This window comes from Prionailurus bengalensis, chromosome D2, assembly GCF_016509475.1.
Source record: "Prionailurus bengalensis isolate Pbe53 chromosome D2, Fcat_Pben_1.1_paternal_pri, whole genome shotgun sequence".
In the NCBI taxonomy this organism is placed as follows: domain Eukaryota; kingdom Metazoa; phylum Chordata; class Mammalia; order Carnivora; family Felidae; genus Prionailurus; species Prionailurus bengalensis.
Genome location: NC_057351.1, coordinates 59592544 through 59612116, shown reverse-complemented (window position 1 = coordinate 59612116; position 19573 = coordinate 59592544). Strand labels below are relative to the sequence as shown.

General features: G+C 37.4%; 1 protein-coding gene and 1 long non-coding RNA gene across 7 annotated transcripts in view; one reads left to right on the top strand and one right to left on the bottom strand.

Annotated features, from left to right (window-relative positions):
* Positions 1–19573, bottom strand: part of BTRC (beta-transducin repeat containing E3 ubiquitin protein ligase) — a 181205-nt gene that overhangs the window by 42098 nt on the left and 119534 nt on the right. The window lies entirely within an intron of this gene.
* Positions 15134–17918, top strand: LOC122493159. Its single transcript, XR_006299836.1, has 2 exons — positions 15134–16073; positions 17834–17918. It is a non-coding gene; the product is annotated as an uncharacterized LOC122493159 (long non-coding RNA).

Below are 19573 nucleotides of genomic sequence, written 5' to 3'. Positions count from 1 at the left end.
TTCACATTATGAATCTGACTTGTTTCTAATAACCAACAAGAAAAAGCTCGCAATCACTTCAATTCTTTCAAATAAAACTCACTAGAAATGAACTCACAAAGGTCCCAGTACATATGATTATTTATAGACTGGACACCTGCCAATTTTCTATTTACTAATTATAGGAAAAGCCATATAAAAAATTCACCAAAATCAAAACAAAGCCATTTTTTATTATTTCCAGGTTTCCAGGGTAGTTAAAGAGATCAGATAGTCACTTGGCATTGTTAGGTTTCAAAACCAGGGCTCTTGTTTCTGCGGTGGGTTCCCTCATGCAACTTCATAGCTTCCAGGGCAATAGGTTCTTTTGTTCTAAACCAAGAAACTCACAGCAGTTTAATTTACTGCTGCATTATTATAGCTACTAACTACACACACCTCCAAGGCTGGTAAACCCACTGATGTAGGCAGTGCCACCTTAAAAGGATTTTTGGATGGGTCTTAGTGATGGGGGGAAGAAAAGGACATAATGTTTAATTATAAGAAATGATTGAAATAGGCACAGACATACCCCGGGTGCCTCTGCACTGCAGCAAGCTCTAAACTTGTTATCGTTAATGGTTTAAATTTCACTGTGCTAATCATTTCAGGACACAAGCCTTTCTTGATAATCTAATGAATTATTCCAACATCCTTCAGCAAAAAAAAAATCCTCCATGACAGCACTAATTACAAGACGTTTTCCCAGAGCTTATGTAAAATATGACAGAGCAGCAGCTTAGGGAATTGCAGAAAACTGCTTCTAATTTCCACTGAGAAACTGACAAACACCTCTCTTTCATCTCTCCCAGCTCTCAAGTAAGATTTAACTTTCTCATTTAGTTAATTACCGAGTGAGGATCATCATTTCCCCGGATCGGAGCGGCACAGAGCCTTTATCGTGTTAACTTGTGAACTTGATCGATGGCTGCTGCTAAAACTTAATAACTTCACCCCCTGGCAAATTGTAAGATAAATATAATAGGAGAAACTCTGACAGTAAAAACCTGCCAGAAATGAGCGCTGTGTTTATGTTTCTTTGCAGGCAGCAAAAAAACAACCGACAGCTTATTACTGGTTGCGTGTTACTTATATTTAAAAGACTCCAGGCAGTTAACTTTCTACGTACTGTTAAAACTTTGCTCACAAGATGGGGGAAAATGGGAAAAAGCACCAATAATGCAGACTTGGAGAAGTGAGGAAATAAGAAACACAAACAAGGTGAAAGGCAAGGCAAGGGAACAAATACACTGTGTAAGTTCTTTTAAAATGTCATGTTTATCGTATAAAATGTCCAACCTGCATAAATAGGCATGAAATCCTTAAAAAAAAAAAAGAATTCAGGAATTCTAAGGCACTATATGAACTATATCTAGGAGCAAAGCAAGAGAATTTTGCCCACTCACATTTTTTCAATGACCATAAGTCCTCGCCTGAAGAATTCAATTAACTGTATAATTCCTTGATCTCTTTTCAAAAACCCCTGCAGCTAGAAAACCATTCACTAACTATACCATTTAACCCTTTCTTAAATGATCACACTATAGGTAGGAAAGGGATAACTTTGTCTCGAACACTCACTTCATCTAATCTTACACTCACCTCCTACACCTAAGCTAGCTAGCGAGAAGGACATAGTCTGGAAGTTTTTTTGGTCAAACTTGAATCTGTACTTGGAATTTTAACATTTAACTGTAACAGAGTTGGTATCACAGCCTAGTATAACATGAATTTTATGCCTTTTATAACCAACAGTACCAAGGGCAATAAAGAAGGTACAATAATGAGGTGTAACAATAATAGAATGGCTGTTCACCAATGCCAGTTCCCTCTATCCCCCAAGACTGGTAACAGGGCTGAAAACAAATCTATGTACAAATTGCCAAGTCTGTCACATTGACCACCCTCAGAGTATAGAAGATTAAGAAAAAAACAAAATAGGAACTAAATTTTGGGGAGGCAGAGAAAGGAAGAAAAGGTCTTATAGGACTCAGAGTTTGAGCCTAACTTGTAAGACTATATTTAACATCCATTGTGTGCTATGATAGTGCCAATAGCTGAAAGCTTCCTGCTGTAGTCCAAAGGGCCACCATTTTGAAAGTTAAAAGAATTTGGAAAACTAAACATCAAAAAACAAACCAGATTCATACTCGCTAGAGGGTCAAATCTGATTCTTCCATTTTGTTTTGTTTTAATTTTCAATAAATATGGACCTAGTGGGGTCAAGCAGAGAAAGACTAATTTGTTTTTTAAAAAACACTGGGGTGCCTGGGTGGCTCAAGTCGGATAAGCATCCAACTTCAGCTCAGGTCATGATCTCGTGGTTTGTGAGTTCAAGCCCCATGTCAGGCTCTGTGCTGACAGCTCAGAGCCTGGAGCCTGCTTCAGATTCTGTGTCTCCCCCTCTCTCTGCCCCTCCCATGCTCATGCTCTCTCTCTCTCTCTCTCTCTCTCTCTGTCCCTCAATAATAAATAAACGTTAAAAAATTTTTTTAAAAAATCATTTATAATAGATACACTTTAGACAATGTGAAAAATATAGAAGCACAAAGAACATAAAAACTGCCCATAATTTCCACCATCAATAAATAATTTTCACATTTTGGTGGGTAAATATCTTTCTGGTCTTTAAAAAATATATACTAGTCAATTATTTGATGTATAGGGGAGGGGGATGTTTCTGTGCCATCTAGAGGATTTTTTATGTCTGTAACATCGAATTAATCAGAGCTGGGAAAATTTCTCTCCTTTGCCTCAGACAAGTGAAGATCTGATCCTGGAGGATATGGAATTACAGATCACTGTGACTGTGGACAGGAGGAGAGAGAAGAGGAAGAAGAAGAGGGAAAAGGAGACAGGAGAGGAGAAGGTTGGAGCAAAGGAAGAGGGGGAAGGAGAGGAGAGAGAAAGAGAAGGGGAAGAGGGAGGAGAGGAGAAAAGGGAGAGGAATGACCAAAGTGTCTGCGGGCAGGGGAGAGACAGGGGGCACTTGAGAGGGGGTAGGTGAGAGACCTGAAAAGAGTGAGGAGAGATAAGCAGGGGTAGGGGGAGATGGGAAGGGAGAGAAAGATAAGGCACAGAAGAGATTGGGGGTGGGGGGGGGGTAAGTAGAGTAGGGGTGAGGTGGAGAGAGATGAGGGGGACAAGAACAAATGCAATAGGGACCCAGCATTACCAAGCTCACCTTCAATATGCTCGTTGGACAAACAGGTCCTCTCCCACACAATAAACAATAAACATCAAGAAGGAGAGGAGATGAAAAACCATTTTCTGAAACCACTACTTAATGTTTCAGGCAGAGTAATAAAGTTTAATTGTCTGGAATCTGGTTGCTCTTTCTGTAAACTTCCTCAGATAGAGGTTGCTCATCGGGATGTTAAATAATGCTAATATTGCCAAAATAAAATTTCTGTGATGGAGAAAGTTTAAACTAAGAGTCTTCTCCCCAACTTCCCCCTCACATCCTCCCTTTATTTTAGCAGCAGAAAGTTTACGTTCTACCATAAATAACAGGGAAGGACGGGGGCATTGGCTGCCAAAGGAAAACAGACACCCACTTAAAGCACAATTAAAAGTACATGGGAGAAATACAGTCAGTTTTAAATAAAGAAAGAAAGGAACTACCCCCCCTCCTCTTTGTGCTCTAATCCTTACATTTTTGTGTCCAATAAAAAGGTCTCCATGATTTGGTAAAACTTGCTCCTGAAGAACGCTTTTGAGAAAGTATATCTAAAACCTGGATTAGGAAAATACAACGTTTTTTGGAATAGGATCTTAAGAAGCCAACTCAACTTTCCAGAAGAAATTCAACTCTTTCCAAATGCTTGTTAATGCATGTTAAATGCAGCAAGAAATAATCCTATGAGGCGGCAGCACAGGCCTCTCTTAGCTGCAGTGAATGAAGTAAATGACTTGTAACTTCTGGAAGTCTTGGTTATCTGCAGGTAAAACTTTAATAACCCTTGGAGCATCAAGGGACTAAAGACATTTCTCTCTGGAATACTTGGGTAATTGTTTTCTTAATTTATCCAGGAGAACCTTAGTTTGGATGTAGCATCTGTTTTTTTAGCAGAGGTGATCAAAATAACTTGTTCAGATTCACATAAGCTCAGACTAAATTTCAAAATGCAGTTGTTATGTAAAGTGAACAGTTTTTTCTAAAATGAAACTTTGGCCCTTCCACTTTTTAATGACAATAAAACTCCAGGTCAATGACTAAGACTAAATGTTAAAGATCAGGACTGCTTTGTACAGATGGATAAATACATTTTCTACAGCTTTCAAAAGTGGTTTTCATAAGCACCATGACCACAAGTGCCACACTGAAGCTAGTTCAAATGTCATTGTGAAGGAATTTATGTTTCTGTAATGGAATAGCACAAAAAATGATCCCATAATTTGGCACTGATTCTATCCTAGCTCTACCATTTACTCAATGTGTGATCTTGGATAAATTACTTAACCTATCTGTGCCTCAATTTCATCATCTATAAAAGGGTGATTCTTACAGTAATCACCTAGAGGTAAGGTTAATGTTAGGATTAAAAATAAAATAATACAATGTAAAGACATTTAGAAGAGTACCTGGCACATAGTAAAGGTATTAGCTGTAATCATGCTTTTAACTAGAGAGAACTGTAATAAACTTAGTGGCTGATTGTAATTAGCTTAATGCCTTATTAAATACAAGCTTCTTTGCTTTTATAATAATTTTATGTCTAGAAATCTTCACTTTCACACTAGATTTTAAACTCTGAAGGATAGAGATGATGACATAAGCACTTTATATCTATGTAACAGCAGCTCAAAAATATTTGGTAAACTGAATTTTTAATCCAAACTTCTAGCAAGAGCAGATATTGCTTTTTGGGATTATAGCAGTAAAGCATATATGGAGTCCCCTTCTCTCACTAAACAAGGATGCTACTATCACTACATTGATGCTTTGTCCGTAAGTACTCTAACTTGGCAATCTTTAATCCATTGTTTTCTAAGATTTGCTTCGAAGTTTTCATGTAATACTATGTAAAAATCTAAAAATCATAGTCAAACTTAAGTTCCAAAAGGAATTATGAGTGACACTAGGTTGATGTTTCCATTAAATTTAACAGTTGGAGAGAAAGAAAAGAGCAAAAGGAAGACTTCTAAATATGTTTTACAATATGGAAAAAAGGCATGTGCACTGATTTTTTATTTCATTTTCAATCTTTCAGAGCAACTGCCAAAACATTCCTGTAACACTCCAATTTAGTGAGGAAAGAACAATAAGGAAATTATTAGCATGGTAACAAGACTCTCAATGCATTACTCCAATTTCTAAAATCCACCTTGTTTCTATCAAAGAGCTAACATCCTGTGTACAGAGTACATTTTGCCTCCTTCAGACTTAAAAAAAGTTTTTTTTGTTTAACGTTTATTCATTTTTGAGAGAGAGAGAGAGCAAGCAAGTAGGGGAGGGGCAGGGAGAGAGGGAGACACAGAATCCTAAGCAAGATCCAGGCTCTGAGCTGTCAGCACAGAGCCTGACGCGGGGCTCGAACCCACGAACTGTGAGATCATGACCTGAGCCGAAGTCAGACGCTCAACCAACTGAACCACCCAGGCACCCCGCTTTATACTTTGTGTTAGTGATTAGCAAAGGCAGAGCTAGAGCTGAAACCAGAATGAAATTCTGTTATCAGCACTCACTCTCCTCCCTCTCAAAAACTGGCAGAAAAACTATTACCATTTGATTCTGTTTGAAGTTTATTTATACTTCCCTCACAGGGGCACTATTTTTATGGGATTTCATGGGCCAGACAGAGACTGTAGATTTTGGTATTTCTGAGGAAAGATTTAATTTTGAGGATCACAAAAACTACCCTCCCCCCCCCCCCCCCCGAATAGGACAAACTTCCACCAGGGATTTTGAGTGTGTATTTGTTGGGGACAGAGGTGGCAGATGAAAACAAAATCAGGAAGAAATGAAAACCAAGAAGACAGTTACTTCCACAATGTTTATGCAGTTGATTTAGAAAGAAATCATATTCTTTCTCTGCAGAACTTGGCTTTTCTTAAAGTATGAAATGGTGTCTATAAAGTTATTTCCCGGTTTACTACCCCACCTTTTTTTTGAAGCTTTTTAAAGAAAAATTGTTTATTCATCTTTGAAAGAGAGCAAGAGAGAGAGAGCGTGAGCAGGGGGAGGGGAAAAGAGAGGGGAGAACAGAGGGTCTGAAGCAGGCTCTGTGCTAACAGCGGCGAGCTCAATGTGGGGCTTGAACTCATGAACCACGAGATCATGACCTGAGCCAAAGTCGGACAGACGCTCAACCGAAATGAGCCAAGCAGGTGCCCCACTACCCTACCTTTTAACTTCACCTGACTGTGATGTAAACTCACCTAGAACACTATAAAAATGAAACTCAAGGGTGCCAACTTTTTCTCATGAAATTTTTCTGTGTATCAAATGTTCTGAAATTTACATTATTTTTATTTTCTGTTTACGGAATACATACCCAACTCTGATACCCTGGAAATAAAACATTATGAAAAGTTTTCTTGTAGTTGACAGACATATAAACTGCCCCACAGCAAAGCATGATGACCCAGCCCTATCACTAATTACCTATGTGATCGTGGGCAAGTTTCTACTGTCATTGGACCATATCTGTAAAATGAGTAGGTGGACAGAATAATCTGAGGCTCAGTCTGGCTTTTGTATTTTGAGTCCATATGACTCAGTTCCATGGTAAATTAAAATAGAGCTGAGTAAATACATTTAAAAATAAAGATTCGTCCTTCATATTTTCTTACTAAAAAATTAACATATTAGAATTTAAGTATGTCCCTCAAGTGAAAAGAGAAATATTTTTGGGGTGCCAGGGTGGCTCAGTTGATTAAACCTCCGACTACTGATATTGGCTCAGGTAGTGATCTCTTTCTCAGTTGTGAGATCAAGTCCCGTGACAGGCTCCATGCTGAGCTCCATGCTGAGTGTGGAGTCTATTTGGGATTTTCTCCAACCCCCCCCATCTCTGCCCCTCCCCCACTTGCACGTGTGTGCACGTTCTCTCTCTCTCTAAATAAACATTTAAAAAGAGAAAAAAAATATTTTTCATAATATTATTTGGATAAGCAATATATTCCAGAATCTTAAGAACAAGTCAACCTTTTCTAAAATTAACACATTTTTTATTTTATTTATTAATTTATTTTAAAAAGATTGAATTTTCTTTCTTTTTTACATTTACTTGAGAGAAAGGGAGAGAGAGAAGGAGAGACAGCATCCCAAGCAGGCCCTGCACTGTCGACGAGCTCGACATGGGGCTTGAACCCACAGACCCTAAGATCATGACCTGAGCCGAAAACAAGAGTTGGATATTTAACTGACTAAGCCACCCAGGCACCTCTAAAAATACTGAATTTTTAATGCAAAGAAATGTTACCATTTTGAGTGACAGGTACACAGGTAACATTATTATTCTCTCACTCTTCTACAGGCTAAAATATTCCATAATTAAGAAATTAACACTTTAGGGGCATCTGGGTGACTTAGTCAGTTAAGCAGCCAACTTCAGCTCAGGTCATGATCTCACAGTTCGTGAGTTTGAGCTCCGCCTTGGGCTCTGTGCTGACAGCTCAGAGCCTGGAGCCTGCTTCAGATTCTGTGTCTCCCTTTCTCTCTGCCCCCCCACCCCCCTGCTCATTCTCTCTCTCTCTCTCTCTCTCTCTCTCTCTCAAAAATAAACAAACATTAAAAAAAAAAAAAGGGAAATTAACCCTTTAAAAGTGATAAACTTTCTCAGGGCTGACACTAAGTCGGAAGACCTAATAATGTCATATTGAAGTTTATTAACTCATTTCTTTCACGTTTACTCTCATTTCCTCCATCTACCTCTCTGTCCATAGTTCCCAGTATCTAAGATAATGTTTTCTAGAAAAATGTCAATAAATGAATGTATCTCTCTACTAAAAATCCCTTCATGTGTTGGCAAAAAATTCTATCAGTTTAATACACCAACTTGTCTTATTTAGGGCCAATTCAAAATAGTAGGACTACATGAAGAGTCTACAAATAGATATGAAAAACCTACTGGGATCTCTCAGCACAGTGCCCGCTTCAGATCCTCTGTCCCCCTCTCTCACTGCTCCTTCCCCGCTGGTGTTCTCTCTCTCAAAAATAAATAAACATCAAAAAAAAAAAAATAGTGCTGGGTCAACTGATTATCACCTAACAACAAAAAACAACAACAACTCTTTACCTGTACCTAATACCAAAACACACAAAAAATCAAGTGGACTGTACTCCAAATGTAAAAGGTCAAACCATTCAAATTTTAGAAGAAAACAGAATATCTTCATGACACTGGGGTAGGCACAGATTTAAGTAGAATGTAAAATACTAACTCTATGTGGCAAAGATTGATATATCGGACTATACTAAAATTAAGAACCTGGGTTCCTCAGGAGACATCATTAACAAAAAGTGCAAAAGCAAGGCACAGAATAGGAGAAAATATCTGCAACACATATATCATATCAAACAAAGGACTTTGTATCCAGAATTTACATAGAACCCTTATAAATCATTAAGAAACATACATAAAAACACATAGAAAACTGGGCAAAAGGACCTGAACAGGCATATCACATCGAAACGGTCAATGTATAAAAACATAGTCAATTTTAACTTTTAAGGGAAACTTAAATTAAAAAACACAACGTGACAGTGTGCATATATTTAACACTACTGGACTGTACACTTAGAAATGGAATCACAAAAAAACCCACAACAATGTAATGTGATTCTCCTCCACACCATCAGAATGCTCAATGAAAAAGCCAAAAAATCAAGTTTTGGGTAACAATGGAACTTTCACTCACACACTGGCAGGAGTATAAATTGGTACTACCAGTTTGGAAATCCCAATTCCCTTCCTAGATACATACCCAGTAGGATACATGTATTCATTGTATGTACTTACCGACAGATATATACAATTTTTCTGTAGTTATCAAAATCTGAAAGCACCCAAATGTTCATCTACAGCAAAATGGATAGATTGGTATAATGAAATACTACACATCAATGAAAATTTAAAAATTTACAACTATATGCAATGTGACTCTCAAAAACATTATGTTGAGTGAAGTAAGTCAGACAGTAAAGAGTATGTATCACGTGATTTCATTTATATGAAGAAAAACAGGCAAAACTAATGACTGATGTTAGAGGTAAGGATAATGTTACCCTTGGGAGGGGAGTGACAAAGAGGACAGGAATGGGTTTCTGATAATGTTCTTTTTCTTTCCGTTCTTTTTCAACAAAACAAAACAAAACAGAAAACGAAAAAAAATTCAGTGGTGAGTATTCAGGTGTGTTTTCACTTTGTGAAAATTCACTGAGCCAAATTCAGGGTCTCCTGAAAACTGTATTAGAAGGAGATGATTAGATTTATAGAAAGAGGAATGAGGGTGACTAAAGTCCTGTTTGATTATACTTAGACAGTCCTCACCCATATTTTCTGATATACAGGAAACTAAAGGAAACAGGGAGTTCTAATAAAGATTTAAATTTTTGCCACATAACATCCTTAGCCTCCCATCTTTACTTGCGACCCCATGGCCACATACAGACAATTGTTCCCATATGCCACTACTCTGAACAAGGTTAGAGCTCCCTCTAGCACTTTTAACTAAGGAAACACCACAGGCCCTTCCAGAGCTGACACAGTTTGGCGCTGCCCATGGTTAAATGCAATATGGTGATTTTTATTTTTAATTTGCTTTAATTGTTGCTATGATATGAATAATTAATAGGCTGCCGAAGCCAGTTTTGTAAAGTTCACAATACAGAAAGCCAGGAGAGAAATATCTACTTAGAAAGGAGGCTTAAAAATGGTTATAACTGCTATAATATTAGGGAATTCAGAATATTTATTCATGATTTGTGGAAACATTATGTCTTACCAACAAAGAAACATGCTACCAAGCACTTCCTACTAAAAAATTCTTCTGGTCTTCATCTATTTTTCTCTTCATGGCTGCATAACTGTTTTATCTATAGTACCATATTAGCAAAGTAGGTCAGTGTTAGGAGAACCTTGCTCTTCAATGGAGAAGAGAAAGGTTTGGCTGTAAACACTTAACCTAGCTCCATCTATGCTAAAGCAAGTATTTATTAGCATTGAATAACCCCCTGGACAATAGAGACCCATTCCTATTGAAGCTTGTACTCTTTTCCCATGCTAGTAAGCTTCCTTCTTTACTGACAGACACCTTAACCACTAGAAATTATGATATCAATGCTTCCACTTAACAATGTCTACTTCGTGTTTAAATATTGCCGGAAAGTATAATTTAGGTATGTTGTAACCCTATGCAGTCCAAACAGAATTTGAGCAGGCTCTAAAAGTTCAATGATTATGATACATACAACCATCTAGGAATGCAGCCAGAAATGAAAGAGACTTCATTTTTCATTATTGGATTTCAAATCTTCCCCACCCTGAAAGCAACAGTGCTTTTCAACAGTCTTTAAAATAGAATTCAACACTTGTTAAAATATAAATACAAAACCAGCTAATACATAAGTTTATTGAATCAAGAAGGGAGAATGAAAGAACAAAAAGGAAGAGAACGTAAAGAGTCACGTCAAAAGTAAACTCATTTTAGTGAAGACTGTTGTGTTCTTTGTTACTCTGTATTCTAAAATTAACAAAAAAATTTTTTAATTATGATATGAAACAAACATTTCCTTATCAACTTTTTTTTCTTTTTTAAGCATATGGATCCCTCAAGAAGTATGTCCATAATTAAGGGAGACTTAAGCAATTTCCAAGGGGAATTTTTACCATTTTGTTTTTTAGCATTCTAAATAAAAATTAATAGAAGTCAGTAGGATATCCTCTCTCATGCTCTGGTTACATACAAGCACCTTTCTCCCAGTGACATCCCGCTATGGACATCAGTTGTGGATCTTTCTTGCACAGACCGCAAAGCCATGGTGCCATGTCACCAACTAGTTTGGTTTTGCATTGTGTCTGCTGGTCACATCAACACGGCCACATTCATTCCAAGGGCAGCTCCAACTAGGGGTGAAATATTGTCTGAAAACAGTTATTCATTAACCTACTGAGAGCCTCAGTCATGACTTGTGTTTTTCTGAAAACAGGATTCACTACTGCTTCTCATTCAATTCTCCCCCTATCTGTTGGGAGCCATATATCATGAACTAGGACAAGAATGGCAGATCTAAATGAACATGACAGAAAAGCTATTTGATGCTGCCTCTTGGTTTCTCCTCTTCACCCTCTTCTGTGGCATCCAAATGCTTCAGAACCCTGGCATTAATTAAGCAACAGTTTTATTACACATAATCAAAGTCTGCAAAGAAAAGCCTAACAGACAGCAAGAGGACATTACAAGGTTCAATTAACAGTTTTACTTTTTTGTGGTTGCTAATTGAGGTATTTTTAATTTTTAGCATCTCACATGGAATGCTGAAAAGGAAAATACTGTAAGTGCAAGTGAAGATTACAAGCCTAAAATGTATTACTGTATCATAATTTTATACAACCAATTTGCATACTTCTGTGTTTTCCAAATCCTGGCTACTTGATAGTAAATTCTTAACATCTAATAGGCACCATAGAGAACTTTTTAGGTAACCTCCCCACTGCACCCTTACTTCCATGTACTAAAACTCACCATCCATCCTTATTTTGATGTACTAAAATTCACAAACGACAGTAATTGAAAGTGCATGACTATGGGGCCAGTCTGGGTTCAAATTCCAGTTCTGCAACATAACTTGGGCAAGGTGCTTGATCTGAGTAGTAATGTATTTGTATGTAAAATGGGGTTGTGTGCTTAATGAGACTGTTGTGAGGATTTAAGTGAGAGTGTAATACCCGTAACACAGTGTCTGAGCCACTGTAAACATTCAATGAAAGTAATGGTGCAAAAGGCTATCAAATATGATAACAATATTAATATTTTATTTTTTATTAAAAATTTTTTTAATATTTATTTATTTTTGAGCAAAAGGGTAGACAGCTTAAGTGGGGGAGAGGCAGAGAGAGAGGGAAACACAGAGTCCAAAGCAAGCTCCAGGCTCCAGACTCTGAGCTGTCAGCACAGAGCCCGACACAGGGTTCGAACCCACAAACCGCGAGATCATGACTTGAGGGGAAGTCGGACACTTAACCAACTGAGCCACCCAGGCGCCCCAACAATCTTAATATTTTAAAGAACGTATTTCACAATTTATTTTGTTTAGAAGTCAATTAGACTCAACAAATATAATTTGAGAATCTACCTTTTGCCAAGTGAAAATTAGTTCCATTCAAACTCTACAATGAAGGCAATTTACTTCTGCCTTACAAAAATAACCTGTATTACACATTTTCAATTGAGGGAAAGCACGGAGTAAAAATCTAAGGCTCAAACTTTTGAAGTTTCAAGAGCACTAAATAATAGTATTACTTGGCAATCAACAACCTAAAGAGTTGACTAAAACATTAGTTTAAAAAAGCTCTCACTTAGGGGCACGTGGGTGGCTTAGTCGGTTAAGCGTCTGACTTCAGCTCAGGTCATGATCTCATGGTTTGTGAGTTCAAGCCCAGCGTCAGGCTCTGTGCCAACAGCTCAGAGCCTGGAGCCTACTTCAAATTGTGTGTCTCCCTCTCGCTGTGCCTCCCCTGCTCACACTCTGTTGCTCTCTCTCTCTCTCTCTCAAAAATAAATAAATAAATATTAAAAAAAAAAAAGCTCTTAGAATTTACCCTTATTGCATGTTCTCACGTTAAAATGTTGAGACAATGGCTATTAGTGTTCTAGTCTAGACTACTCAAGTTTACATTACTCAGTAGCCAAACCTTTCAAAAGCATCCTCTATTCACAAAACTGCACATGAAATCTACTGGATTTAGATACATGTAGTGCCTACACCTACTCCTTAATGTTCATAACTGATATCTAAAAGATAGCTGTATTTCCTGGACTTAATTTCAGAACCCACTTCTTTTCCTTAAATATTGCCCAGAGAAAAAGTTAAAAGAAACTCTTCCAACCTATCGATTTTAAAGTCTAAAATGACAATACATGAATGTGACAAAAAATACGTAAAGCAAGATTCAAGGAAACGTTTTTTTTTTTTTAAGTTCCCTAATTAAACTATCAGGTTGTAAGTGTTCCAATCACAAGAATAACAGAAAATACACAAACTGTAAAAGAACCTCACACATAGATGTAAATAAAGCCACTCTTTAGGTTGCCCATTAATCCACAAGTGGCATATTCATCTTATTTACAGTATTATACCCCCTGCCATGATATTCCATTACAGAGTCACGCTACACACTCCATAGTTAACACTGTAGGAACCATCTCTTTTTAAACCTGGTTTTCTCTGTATATTTCCCTTTTGGTTGGCTCTTAGGTTAAAAAAAAAAATCTTTACAATTAAATTTCTTATGCTATTAGATATTCCAAGAAAATGTGTATAAAGTATACACATCTTATACATGTGTATAAAGATGTGATGTCTGTCATATAAAATGTAATTACATTTAGTTTATTCTTCCAGAAATATTTCAACATTCCTGTTTGTCATGGTCTCTGTGCTCCATGTGCACAAGTACTTATATATTTTTGTAAGTCTGAGCATGAAATTTATGTCAACCGTAACTATCAAAACACTTCTTTCTATTAGAGAATACGCAGGGAGATTTTATTTGTGTGCACATGCTAATAGCCATGTTTGCTTGCTTTTTCGTTTTTTTTTTTTTTTTAACATTTATTTTGAGAAAGAGCGTGTACATGCAAGCAGGGGAGAGGCAGAAAGAGAGGGAGACAGAGAATCCCAAACAGGCTCCGTGCTGTCAGCACAGAGCCTGATGTGGGGCTTGATGTCATGAATAGTGAGATCATGGCCTGAGCAGAAATCAAGAGTTGGACGTTTAACCAACTGAGCCAGCCAGGTGCCCCTGTTTGCTTTTTGTTTTCATTTGCTTTCAATAAACCTGTTCCTTTTTAATAAATCACTCCTCTCCCAAGTTTCCTCTCTCCTCTCTGAAACAGGACTTTAATGTCCAGCTATTAATTCTGATATCCTCACCATGTTTTTGCAATCACCAAATTATCCAGAAGCACGTAAACCATATAAAAATATTTACTGAAATGTAATCAGAGCCAGAGTTTTGAAGCCTTGCCTTAAGGGACATTTTTTTTTAACTGCCAAAATTAATTACCAAGCTGAATCAGGAAAAATAAATTTTTGGTATAAAAGGACTGCCGATACATACTTACAATGTAAATCCTGACACAGAAAGTAGGATGAGATCTGTATTCCAAAACAACTTCTTTTTTTTAATGTTCATTTATTTTTGAGAGAGAGAGAGAGCGGGCGCATGGACACACACAAGCACGCGTGAGCGGGGGAGGGGCAGGGAGAGAGGGAGACACGGAATCCGAAGCAGGCTCCAGGCTCTGAGCTGTCAGCACAGAGTCCACTGCAGGGCTCAAACTCATGAACTGAGAGATCATGACCTGAGCCTAAGTCGAACACTTATGTGACTGAGCCACCCCAGCGCCCCTCAAAACAACTTCTAAAACAAATAAGGTGTGAGTGACCACACTGAACCGGCTATATTGGACTCATACTGTCCCACTCATTTAACGTGTGGAACTATGAATGGAACATGGAGCCATGAGGTCATCTTAGATACGTTAAAGACCTTTGTTTACAAGGCAAGTGATTATTATTGAGTAAGCATTTAAAATTACATAGTAGAATTATTGACTAAGTAGCCCAGAATAGAGATAGTTAAGTCTTCTGAATATCGTACTTGGCTCAGGTCAGTCAGAACAACGTATTTTACAAGCAGTAAAGGAGGCAGGGGAGATGAAGAAATAACATTTGCTGTCAAAAGTGTTACAGAAATCAAGTGGCGAAAAGCTATGGGTGGTTTGTAGTGTGAGGCCAATTGTAATGGTAGGAGAGATACAGAGGGCCTCCAAATAGTATTTGAAAGGCAACAAACCTGGTCTAGAATAGAAATGACTCTGAAGTCAGGAAGATCTGAGTTGAAAACTTGAAGATGTGAAAACTTGGGAAAAGACTTAACTTCTGTAAGTTTCAGGTCCCTTATCTATAAAATAGGGGTTATATATCCATCTTATCAGGTTCACATAAGGACTGAAATAGGTAACACAGCTAGCACTATAGTACCTAAACATAGGGCTTAGTAAATATTAACATACTCTCTCTCCTCCTCAAACTTTTGGGTAGCAAAATATAAAGCTGAAAGAAAAAAAAAGACAAACGTCTTCCATCCTGAAGGTACATGAGAAAAAATGGGACATTTTCCAATTCTTTAAATAGGAACATATCCCAAAACCAAAAAGCAGGTGGATGGAGAACTTAGAAAGGATCATAATAGCCTCAGAGATTCAGCTGATTCCACACATGAGAACTCCCAAAGACTAGACTAATGAAAATTTCTCTACAGTGAACCCTACTGATGAGACTTGGAATTAGTAGAATTTAAGGTGACTTGGTAATTCTAGCTCTGTTAGGAAACTAAAAAGGAGTTTCTTGGTCATTCAGCCAGTTAGACATTTCTGTAATTAGTAACATAAAAAAATATGCCCTCGTCTATTTTAACACTGATCTTGAGTAGCAAATCTTACTGGAAAATAACTCTAACAAGAACAAATATTGGCAAGATCACTAGGTCAGATGGAAATCCAGAATCATAGGAAAAAAGGAGAAAAATACCAATTTTATTTGGTAGAAAGTTGGTATAGAGTAGAATAGTCATTTAAATTCATAGCTCATTTGCCTTACAAGCTGGAGTCATGAAACAAGAATAAGATTTTACATGTATGGATCCTGAGCTCATGGGTACTGAAAGGTTCAAAAGGAGAGCTCAGGTTTCACAAGCTTTGTAAGTGATCTATTTACACCATATGACTAAGAACATATCCTTGGACAACTTATGAGCCCAGGCTTCTGAAACTGCCAAATTAGGAGAAAGGAGAATAAACAGCCACAAAAATCCATAAAAGCGGTAAGTAAAAAATTTTTCTTCAGATTAAGGAATATAGAAAAATATCATGCAAAATTCTAACAAGTGGGTTTTAAAATATTAATATGCACAGTAGCACCATTCTCTTAAAGAGTGTGTTGGGGGTAGGGGAAGTCCTAGAAACTATTTTGTATTAAGTCACTGATCCTAAAATACTGAATATTTTCAGGAAAAGTTATCAACCAAAAAACAAAAACAAAAACAAAAATAAGGTTTCTGACAGAATTCCAAAAGCTATACTAAAGATTTGGGGGGGTGGGGGTGGGGAGAGGACTAGGGAGATGGGTAGTGAAGTGCCTTTATTCTATGGGTTTTACATAGGGCTATAATATCAGGGACTTACATTCTCTAAATACCTTAAGGTTGCAAGGCTAGAATCTCCATTAGTTATACAAATTATGAAGAAAGTCCTATTAACTATGATGATAAAAGATATTACACCTAAACTCAATATTTCATACAACAGGCTCTTTATTGTTAATTCTGTACTCAGAAGGGTGCCTGATAACTGGCTTTTATGTATTAGTACTTTATTTTAAAGTTTATTTATTTCTTTTGTGAGAGAGAGAGACAGACAGAGAGAGAGAGAGAGAGAGAACACAAGCAGGGGAAGGGCACAGAGAGATGGAAAGAGAGAATCCTAGGCAGGCTCCGCACTGTCAGTGTGGAGCCTGAACTCATGAACTGCGAGATCATGACCTGAGCTGAAAACAAGAGTTGGATGCTTAACCGACTGAGCCACCCCGGTGCCCCATATGTATTAGTACTTTAAATAAATGCCTAAGTCACTTAATTGTTAATATAAAAAAAACAAATTTATTTTATATACGCTTGGAAGATAACTGGATTCATTTACATAGCTTACATTATATTTCTGCTTTCACTGTAAGCAACTAAAAGCATAAAGATTAAAATACTAAAAACCTCATACCTTCCCCAAAGTTAAAGCCTGTCAAAATAGGCCTAGAAAACAGGCATTGATTTGGCAGAGAAAATCTGGCTCATTAATATCTTCCATGGCTTTATACCACATTTTCCAATATTACAGCGATAATTAACAAGGTTTCAATTTTAGTATAACTGAGCTTTAAATGGATGAATCAGCCTTTAGTCTGTCGCTACATAGATTTCACCCTCTCTTCCTCCTATAAATACCATACTTTATTGATATTCAATTCTTAATTATATAAATTGAAACAACACCCTCAACACTGATAAGTCAACAGCACGGTGGGGGGGGGGAGGGGAGACAGTGATTTTCCTAATAAACAGAATCAGGAAAGGAACACAATTTAAATATGCCATAGCTTCCTGTCTGGACTTTGCTTCTCTTTCAAACAACTCAAAGTGACAAAAGTTTTCCAGACCAGAAAACTCTGATGCTACTTGCAAGAAAAACTCTACATATTGGAGGGGCTGAATGGTGGGAGGTCGACAAAGCAGACCTTTTAAAATGTAAATTCTTTGCTTACGTAATTTAAAAAAAAAAAATCAAAAGTTAAAACCCAATATGCAATGCCAAAGACAGTATACTGGTAATCAAAATCCTAAATGACCCCTGAAAGAATTACAGCCTACAGATGACAAACACATCAACTATATTTATGATATTACTTTGGAAAGTAGGCAGTATTTGTTAAAGTCTGTAAACAAGCTCCAGAATGGAAACACGATGCCTATATACAGCAAGAGAAGTATGATATAAAACCCACTGATTTTTCTTTTTTTCTTTCCCCTTTCAGGAATTGTGCCTGGCATTGTGCAGCTGTGGTGCTGCCTTCTTCACTCCCTGCGTTTCCAATCTTGCTAATTAAAAGGTTGATCACAGAACAATGCTCTTCTCATTAATTTCAGTGTTCCGATTGGGCAGGATCCCTGCTTACCCCACCTGATCTTTTCACACTACTGAAGTTAATGTGACAAGAGCCCGAAGATGGATTACCTGCTGCCATATTGCCCATCGCCTCCAATCAGGAGCTATCTGTGTAAACTGATTGTTCTAATTTGCTCTCATTATTTTTACAATATCAGGAGAAAATAACGCACACAGCTCACTGTCAAAGCCATGAAAATCAGCCATTAGTTAAACCCAGACACCGAGTGGCTTTATTAGAGGCACTGCAGTTTATTGATGTAGCTCCAGTCAAACAAGGCAGCATTTGCTTCAGTGGAAGGAAATGTTTATACTGAAAGTAAATATTTATTGTAATAATACCCACAGCAACATGATATTTTGAATAATCCTGTTCTTATTTCAGAAGCTTTGTTTTGACACAAATTAACAACAATGAAGAGTTGGGTTGGCATAAGAAAGCAGATAACATTTAATACAGACTCAGTAGCATGAAAATCTGTCTATTAACTCAGATCTATGAGCACTCCTCACCTCCTATACCTTGTATAAATAAACTTGATTCTGTGACTACCAACCCTAATCAATCAATAAATAATGGAGGTTCTATTCTGCTCCACACAACAAATATTTTTCCCAAACAGAAATGTTATGACTTAGGAATCAAAATTATTTCTATAATGATCATACAGGTACAGTTTTAAATAAGAATAACTGCATTTTTGTACAATGTAAGCATTCAACAAGAAAGATTCCTAATCCTAGCATCATAGACATTCACAATATATTGCAGAAAAGAAAATAAGCAATGTAGTAAAGCCAGCTAAGCAAACAAGCTGGGTTTTAAACCCTTCAGTAAGAGATGGTTTCTTAAACCGGAAGGCAGAACTCTACAGAAAGGTTTGATATTCAATGAGATGAGATCTTTAAAAGATTTATTTTAGGCACATAGGAAATATATTTTCCTGTTGTAAAGAAAATGATAAACTCTAGAAGAAAAGATTTAAACTTGGCATTTTTAGTCTCGCCTGGCTATGAACAATTTTGTAAAAATGTTAACTAAATGGTGCCTGAACAGCATTTGGGGGGCCGGTAAAGGCGGGTATAAATAATAGACACTGACGCCTTTTAAATAAAGGAATTTAGTCCATACACTCTTCCCCCTCCCCCACTTTAGTACTGAAGGAAACATGGCTTCCTCCTGTTTTCTTTCTACACTAAGATTCCTAGGTAATGTGAAGGCAAGAGTATGCCCTTCTTGCTGCTCCCCTTTTAATGGCCACTTTTCTTTCTCTAAGAAACGTGTGCCATGCTTTTCTCCTTAAAATTCCTGCACTAAAAGACTGCACCATACTGCACTCCGCAAAACGTGCTGATGGCGCCAATTACAAGCCCCCAGCCGAACGCTCCAGCCCCCACCATTCGGGCAGATTTATGCGGACTCTTGCCGACGTTATTACAAGTCAGAGTTTATTGGGAAATTGTTACATTATGCGGAGTGTCTAACAAATTGCTTATGCTGCTATAATTGGATTACAACAGCCGCTTGCTCCCACCGGTAAGATTAGGCAAGTAGGACTCCTGCCGATCTCTGAGCGTTAGCAGTAATTTTATTTGCCTTGCCTCTCTC